We start from the raw sequence: 9,007 nt of genomic DNA, 5'->3' as shown, positions 1-9,007 counted from the left end.
ATTGAACGGAAAGACATTGTTGCAAATCGCAGGCAGTACTAACGTGCAATAAAAAGTATTGAGATGAGAACCGGCCAGTCATCTTTATTGATGAAACGTGGTTGCCTGTGCACCACACTGTCGGAGTTGGAGGGTGCTATGGCTATGGGTGGGGTTCAACCCCGGTCCAGGGCCGGAACTCGGCTGACAATAGTACAGTAAACTATGTTTTTAACGAACACACTTATAACGAACTGACAGATATAAAACACTGTTCTTTTGGTCCAGGCCATTTGCTATATATTTTATCTTATAACGAACACACTTATATATTACGGATATAGCGAACTCACCTTGTGGTCCCGTATGTACTCTTTCAACGATAGACCGCCTCCGTGGTCTAGTGGTAGAGCGTCCGCCCGTAGAGCGGAAGATCCGGGGTGCGATCCCCGGCCGCGTCATACCAAAAGACGTTAAAAGATGGTACTTGTTGTTACCCTGTCTGGTGCTCGGCATTAAGGGGCTAAAACAAGGACTGGTTGGCTCAGAGTTAGTATACTGTGTCTGAGTGGGGTATTCATGTAAAACTGCTGCATGGTATCTCAGTGTGATAGCACTTTAAATCGGCATCAGTCCGGACTATTACAAGCAGCCACACACACACACACACACACACACACACACACACACACACACACACACACACACACACCAATCTACCTATCAAAACATCCTCAGCCAAGCATGGCTGTTCAAAGCGGCAATAAACAATTGAAGGCAACTCATTTACTCTCAATCACTGACACCTTGTCATCAAATTACACCCTCAATTAACAATAGTAACACAGTGATTGAAGTGGATATATTCTGTACATGTACAGTGCAAACTTTTGTTATTTATCGAGTAACATGACGTCACATGACTTGAAAAAAGATGTCTGACGGTCAAAATGCAAATAACGAATGATGGATATAACAAACTAAAATTAGTGGTCACTTTGAGTTCGTTATAACCGTAGTTTACTGTACATGCAAATGGTGAAATAAAAGCATGGCTGCCAAGGCATAATATTGTGTTTGACGACATGTACCGAGTACATACCGTGTTAATACAACATGGACATGCTGTTCTGTGTCTACCTCCTTACCATGAGTAAGAGGCGACTAAAGGGATCGGGTGGTCAGGATCGCTGACTTGGTTGATGCATGTCATCGATCCCAATTGCATGGTGATGCTCATGATGTCAATCACTGGATTGTCTGGTCCAGACTCGATTATTTACAGACCGCCGTCATATAGCTGGAATAATGCTGAGTGCGGCGTTAAACAAGAAAACAACCATATTTCCATGAAGAATTAAACCCAAATGAGTTGATTTGGGCTTATGTGAAGAATTTTGTTGCAAAATAAATCTTGCAATTCACAAAAACATTGATTCGAGCTGCAATCAGGTGTAATGAAACACAACAATGGTGACTAAATTTTGTCATGAACATTATTATTGTTATCCTCTACCCATGGTTCCTCGAGGTTACAGTTTCCAAAACCTTTCACTGGAAACCATGGTGGGTATTGTTTCATCACTGCCATTAGTTGCATCTAGTTGCTTGTAAAACTGTTTTACATTAGTTTCAACAGTTTATTTTGTTTTATGAAATTATTTTTCTTATCCTACTTTCTCTTTCTTTCTGTCCAAATCTCAAATTTTACCTTCAGAGATTAAGAATTTTAAATTGCTCTTTTGATGTCTTCTATATGGTTTTTAATTTGTTCTTTTGAACAAAAGACAAGAGGAATTTCTTGTTTCGTCAACAGCACCAAAAGAATATGAAAGGACGGGTATTTGTGGCTTTAGTGAGTGAGTGAGTATGGTTTTACTCCACTATTAGCAATATTCCATCAATATCACAGCGGGGGACACCAGAAATCGGCTTCACACATTGTACCCATGTTAAACTTGTAAACAACCAAATTTCATTTATCTGCTAGGGTGCGGTGAGGTGAAATGGGGTTTAACGTTGTATCCAAGATTATTGCACTTTATAGCGATGTGCATGCATGTGTGTGTGTGGCTGCTTGTACTAGTCCGGACTGATGCCGATTTATAGTGCTGTGAGACCATGCCGCAGTTTAACATGAATACCCCACTCAGACACAGTGTACTGACTCCGAGCCGACCAGTCCTTGTTCCACGAAATAATAAAATGAGTGAGTGAGTATGGTTTTACGCCACTTTTAGCACTATTCCAGCAATATCACGGCAGGGGACACCAGAAATGTGCTTCACACATTGTACCCATGTCGGGAATCGAACCCGGGTTTTCAGCATGACGAGCGAATGCTTTAACCACTAGGCTACCTGACTGCCCCATTTTGTGGCTTTAACTTTATTGCGAGCATTCAGCTCTGAACTCCCGATTTTCTTAAGCCTGCATTTGTACTCTGCCCGAAGTTTTCCTTGATATGAGCATTCTGGAGTTTGTCCCTAACCTGCATCCCTGGGCCTGAATATTTACATTATAAAGTCACAGAGCCTGACCACCATGTCCTTTCAAGTCAACTCTTATGTATACAACAAACATAGGTTATTGGAATGGGAATTACCATGAGGCTGTTGAGATTGGCACTTGTATCATGCATTATTGAAGAGATTTAATAAATTAGATTCACGTGTTAATATTAATGAATGTGTAAGTGTACAACCATACGTCTCAGACTACTGCCATTTATTTAGGGAAGGCTTGTGCTTTAAAAACAAAAATAAAAAAAGTTGCATAGTAACATCCTCAGACAATTCTATCTTTTGATTTCCTTGAATGGTTTCAATGAGTGAGTGAGTGTGAGTGAGTATAGTTTTACACCACTTTAAGCAAAGTTCCAGCCATATCACGGCGGGGGACACCAAAAATGGGCTTCACACATTTTACCCATGTGGGGAATCAAACCCATGCCTTCGGCGTGATGAGTAAACGCTTTAACCACTAAGCTACCCGATCTACCCTTTAAATAAGTGTAAACAGCTAAAGTGTTTTGTTTATAGTGAAGTATGCTGGTAGGTTGTGTGAAGGTTTTTGGTTGTGTTAATTTGAATTTATAGTTTGGGTGTATTAAAACAATGCACAGAAAATTAATTTATCTTTAAATAAAAGGTAACATGAACAATCATCAGTTGAAAAAGTTGATAATTTCATCATAATCAGCATCCCAGCGTCCCAGCATCCCAGCGTCCCAGCGTCCCAGCATCACCTGAACCATATTCATTTAACACTACTGCCCTACTTTCACAGGGAACAGTTTGTGTCAACACCTGTTTGAGGCAGAATCTATTTTTAGCATTGCCTTCGTGTACCAGGCTTGTGAAGCGGAAGTGCACTGGGAGAAATGGACAAGCCATTTTATTCAATACTGAACTCCATTTAACCTCTTAACCATTATGATAAAGCCAAATTGAGGTGAGTAGATTCTCTGACTGTTTTGTAATCCATGTGAAAATGCTATGTGTCATGACATCCAACAATGGCAGTGGCCATTTTCACACAAACAAGCTGTCAACAGTTGGGTCAGGATATCTGAGGTTCTCATCAGATCTGAGGATATATCTCTCTCTAATAACACTTAAATCTATTTTGATCATTAAATAGTTGCATGTGATATGTTAGAGGAATGACAGAATGACAAATACTCTGAAAAAACTCTTGAAGATGATCTCCACTATACATGGCAGTTTACAGATGAAGAGCTATTGTGTTGTTCAATCTTGATAATGTCGTGTTGTATTGGGTTACTAATCTACAAAATACAAGCATTATTCTACATTTGAACATTATGTATCTGAGATTGTGCAATGATTCCTTTTATACAATCATTACTGTTTCCTAATGTTGCTTAAATACAGTTTCTTCTGATGATATTCGTGCAATTAAATTAAATAACTGGTATTTTCAAATACATATACATATTTTTGTCAACATTGCAAAGCTACAAATGTGAGAAACATGATACGTTAGTGGGTTAATGCTTTTACAATGAAGATGAAGTGTTTGAATACGACCATTGTCGTGCCAAATGGACCTTAATTGATGTGAAATGTGGTCCCATATAGGAAATATAGTTCAGTTTTTTAATCTTATCATGTACAGATGATGCATTAACTTTGATATTATGTTTTAAGAAAAAGGTTAATGTGAATGTGATTTGAAATAGAATTTGACTTGTTAAAATCTGATCATCTTCGGCAGGTAATTGTATAAATCTGATAGATAATGAAGTGACAGTGTGACAATGTTGCAATGTGATCCTAATGTTCTGACATATTTCTGTAACATAGTGTTTTTTGCAAGATATGTAATGTTGTAGATTGGAAAGTTATTTAACAGTCCTTACATACCGTTTTTTCAGATCCTACATATATTATTTAATACACTCTATAGCCTAGCAGCCAGATCCTCAATCCCTACATGGATATATTCCTCAATCTTGCAACCCAACCCTCAATCCCTACATGGATATATTCCTCAATCTCGCAACCCAACACTCAATCCCTAGATGGATATATTCCTCTGTCTAGCAACCCAACCCTCAATCCCTACATGGATATATTCATCAATCTTGCAACCCAACCCGCAATCCCTACATGGATATATTCCTCAATCTTGCAACCCAACACTCAATCCCTACATGGATATATTCCTCAATCTAGCAATCCAACCCACAATGCCTAGATGGATATATTCCTCTATCTTGCAACCCAACCCTCAATCCCTACATGGATATATTCCTCAATCTTGCAACCCAACCCTCAATCCCTACATGGATATATTCCTCTATCTAGCAACCAAACCCTCAATCCCTACATGGATATATTCCTCAATCTTGCAACCCAACCCTCAATCCCTACATGGATATATTCCTCAATCTTGCAACCCAACCCTCAATCCCTACATGGATATATTCCTCAATCTGGCAACCCAACCCTCAATCCCTACATGGATATATTCCTCTATCTAGCAACCAAAACCCTCAATCCCTACATGGATATATTCCTCAATCTTGCAACCCAACCCTCAATCCCTACATGGATATATTCCTCTATCTATAGCAACCCAACCCTCAATCCCTACATGGATATATTCCTCTATCTATAGCAACCCAACCAGCAATCCCTACATGGATATATTCCTCAATCTTGTAACCCAACCCTCAATCCCTACATGGATATATTCCTCTATCTAGCAACCCAACCCCCAATCCCTACATGGATATATTCCTCAATCTTGCAGCCCAACCCTCAATCCCTACATGGATATATTCCTCAATCTTGCAACCCAACCCTCAATCCCTACATGGATATATTCCTCAATCTTGCAACCCAACCCTCAATCCCTAGATGGATATATTCCTCTATCTAGCAACCCAACCCTCAATCCCTACATGGATATATTCATCAATCTTGCAACCCAACACTCAATCCCTAGATGGATATATTCCTCTATCTAGCAACCCAACCCTCAATCCCTACATGGATATATTCATCAATCTTGCAACCCAACCCTCAATCCCTAGATGGATATATTCCTCTATCTAGCAACCCAACCCCCAATCCCTACATGGATATATTCCTCTATCTAGCAACCAAAACCCTCAATCCCTACATGGATATATTCCTCTATCTAGCAACCAAAACCCTCAATCCCTACAGCGATATATTCCTCAATCTTGTAACCCAACCCTTAATCCCTACATGGATATATTCCTCAATCTGGCAACCCAACCCTCAATCCCTACATGGATTTATTCCTCTTTCCAGCAGCCCAACCCTCAATCCCTAGATGGATATATTCCTCAATCTAGCAACCCAACCCTCAATCCCTACATGGATATATTCCTCAATCTTGCAACCCAACCCTCAATCCCTACATGGATATATTCCTCAATCTAGCAACCCAACCCTCAATCCCTACATGGATATATTCCTCTATCTAGCAGCCCAACCCTCAATCTCTACATGGATATACATGTATTCCTCAATCTTGCAACCCAACCCACAATCCCTACATGGATATATTCCTCAATCTAGCAACCCAACCTTCAATCCCTACATGGATATAATCCTCAATCTGGCAACCCAACACTCAATCCCTACATGGATATATTCCTCAATCTGGCAACCCAACCCTCAATCCCTACATGGATATATTCCTCTATCTAGCAGCCCAACCCTCAATCTCTACATGGATATACATGTATTCCTCAATCTAGCAACCCAACCCACAATCCCTACATGGATATATTCCTCTATCTAGCAGCCCAAACCCTCAATCACTAGATGGATATATTCCTCAATCTTGTAACCCAACCCTCAATCCCTACATGGATATATTCCTCTATCTAGCAGCCCAACCCTCAATCTCTACATGGATATACATGTATTCCTCAATCTGGCAACCCAACCCACAATCCCTACATGGATATATTCCTCAATCTAGCAACCCAACCTTCAATCCCTACATGGATATAATCCTCAATCTGGCAACCCAACACTCAATCCCTACATGGATATATTCCTCAATCTGGCAACCCAACCCTCAATCCCTACATGGATATATTCCTCTATCTAGCAGCCCAACCCTCAATCTCTACATGGATATACATGTATTCCTCAATCTAGCAACCCAACCCACAATCCCTACATGGATATATTCCTCTATCTAGCAGCCCAAACCCTCAATCACTAGATGGATATATTCCTCAATCTGGCAACCCAACACTCAGTCCCTACATGGATATATTCCTCAATCTTGTAACCCAACCCTTAATACCTACATGGATATATTCCTCTATCTAGCAACCCAACACTCAATCCCTACATGGATATATTCCTCAATCTGGCAACCCAACACTCAATCCCTACATGGATATATTCCTCTATCTAGCAGCCCAACCCTCAATCCCTACATGGATATATTCCTCAATCAAGCAGCCCAACCCTCAATCCCTACATGGATATATTCCTCAATCTAGCAGCCCAACCCTCAATCCCTAGATGGATATATTCCTCAATCTTGTAACCCAACCCTCAATCCCTACATGGATATATTCCTCAATCTTGCAACCCAACCCTCAATCCCTACATGGATATATTCCTAAATCTTGTAACCCAACCCTCAATCCCTAGATGGATATATTCCTCAATCTAGCAGCCCAACCCTCAATCCCTAGATGGATATATTCCTCAATCTAGCAGCCCAACCCTCAATCCCTACATGGATATATTCCTCTATCTAGCAACCCAACCCTCAATCCCTACATGGATATATTCCTCAATCTTGCAACCCAACCCTCAATCCCTACATGGATATATTCCTCAATCTAGCAGCCCAACCCCTTTACAAATGTATTCCTCAGTCACGTAAAATACCCATGAGGGTAAAATGTGTAACAGCCATTCATGGAGTCACCTTCTGTGATGTTATGTTACTGACATATGCTGAAACTGGTCTCTTAAGTAATAACTTGCTCTTGGTAACACATGTTTGAATTATCTCACCATCCCACACATCCCAAATCTATGTTCCCTACTTTTCCAATATCCAATACACCGATTTACTCCCATTTGTCCTGGCAGCTATTGGATCGTCTCTCATCCTCCCACCATCCTCAGAGTTCATCTTTCAACCCCATCACATAGCTTTCAGCTCACATATCCAACATCATGGATTTCTCTGACATCAAACTGTCACTGGAGATCAAACTGCCAATGGCCTCTCGTAGTTTCCTTCAGGGGGCGGTCGGGTAGCCTAGTGGTTAAAGCGTTCGCTCGTCACGCCGAAGACCTGGGTTCGATTCCCGACATGGGTACAATGTGTGAAGCCCATTTCTGGTGTCCCCCACCGTGATATTGCTGGAATATTGCTAAAAGCGGCGTAAAACCATACTCACTCACTCACTCACTCGTAGTTTCCTTCAGCATCAGTCTTCCCATTCTTCCTCCACCTCTTGGCGCCGGTCCTTCCCCCACCTCTTGGCGCCGGTCCTTCCCCACAGTACTCCGTATCAGTCCTCCCTGGAAGACTCAGAGAGGTGCAGGTATCTCACTAATGCCTTCAGCTCAATCAGAGTTACCCTGTACTTGTGATGCAAAATAAGGTCAGTCAGGAATGCAGTTGTGAATATTCACATCGATAAGAGAAGAGGCATGTCTACAGTTACCCGGCATGTTCAATGTCTTGCTTTGGGGTCTAAGAGTCTCATTCCATTGCCTGCTTGTCATGAGAGCTGATTGAAGGTGTTTAGGTGATCTCGTTCAGTGATTCGAAGTCATCATTCCGTAATTGCATTGATGGTTGCTCATGTTTTCAGTCACTCTTATTTCTCTGGTCCATGTGAGAATATTTCTATATATTACATACAGGCCAATGGGATATAAGTGGAATACATATTATTTTATTTATTATAAAAAGAAAAAAAAGAGGAGATATACTCATGTTAAGAAATAAGGAACATGTGTAAAAGAACTGTTTTTGTTTGACATGACATCACATATAAAACTCAATGATGAGGAGTGATTGTTTATCAAGCTAGTGATGCTGAAGTTCTGACATTCACATCAGTCGGGTAGTCTAGTGGTTAAAGCATTCCCTTGTCACGCCGAAAACCTGGGTTTGATTCCAGACATTTGTACAATGTGTGAAGCCCATTTCTGGTGTCCCCCGCTATGATATTGCTGGAGAATTGCTAAAAGCGGTGTAAAACCATACTCACTCACTCACTCACTCACTCACTCACTCACTGAAATCAGTTACTTCTTACACACATCAGATTGGAGCATCGACTCCAGGTGTAAATGAACTTCTGCACTGTTTGTGATCAGTATGTGTTCCATTATTTTTTAGCTCACCTGATTAAAATTCAAATGGGCTTAGTCTTGGCATGTTTGTCTGTAAACATCTGTCATAAACATTTTCTACTCGGAAACCACTAATCCAATAGATCTGAAACTTTACAAGCCTGGTCCCACCAAATATGGTC

At 40.7% G+C, this 9,007-nt stretch overlaps 1 protein-coding gene across 2 annotated transcripts in view; it reads left to right on the top strand.

Moving 5' to 3' along the window:
• Positions 1-3,305: 3,305 nt before the first annotated feature.
• Positions 3,306-9,007, top strand: part of LOC124144871 (protein MON2 homolog) — a 119,624-nt gene continuing 113,922 nt past the window's right edge. For both annotated transcript variants that reach the window (XM_048396779.1, XM_048396780.1), the window contains exon 1: positions 3,306-3,432. The gene's annotated coding sequence lies outside the window, so the exon portion shown is untranslated. The remainder of the gene's footprint in view (positions 3,433-9,007) is intronic.

This window comes from Haliotis rufescens, unplaced genomic scaffold, assembly GCF_023055435.1.
Source record: "Haliotis rufescens isolate VD_foot unplaced genomic scaffold, xgHalRufe1.0.p SCAF_16, whole genome shotgun sequence".
Classification (NCBI taxonomy): Eukaryota; Metazoa; Mollusca; class Gastropoda; order Lepetellida; family Haliotidae; genus Haliotis; species Haliotis rufescens.
Note: the sequence above shows the minus strand (reverse complement) of the source record. Positions and strands in the feature narration are given on the sequence as shown.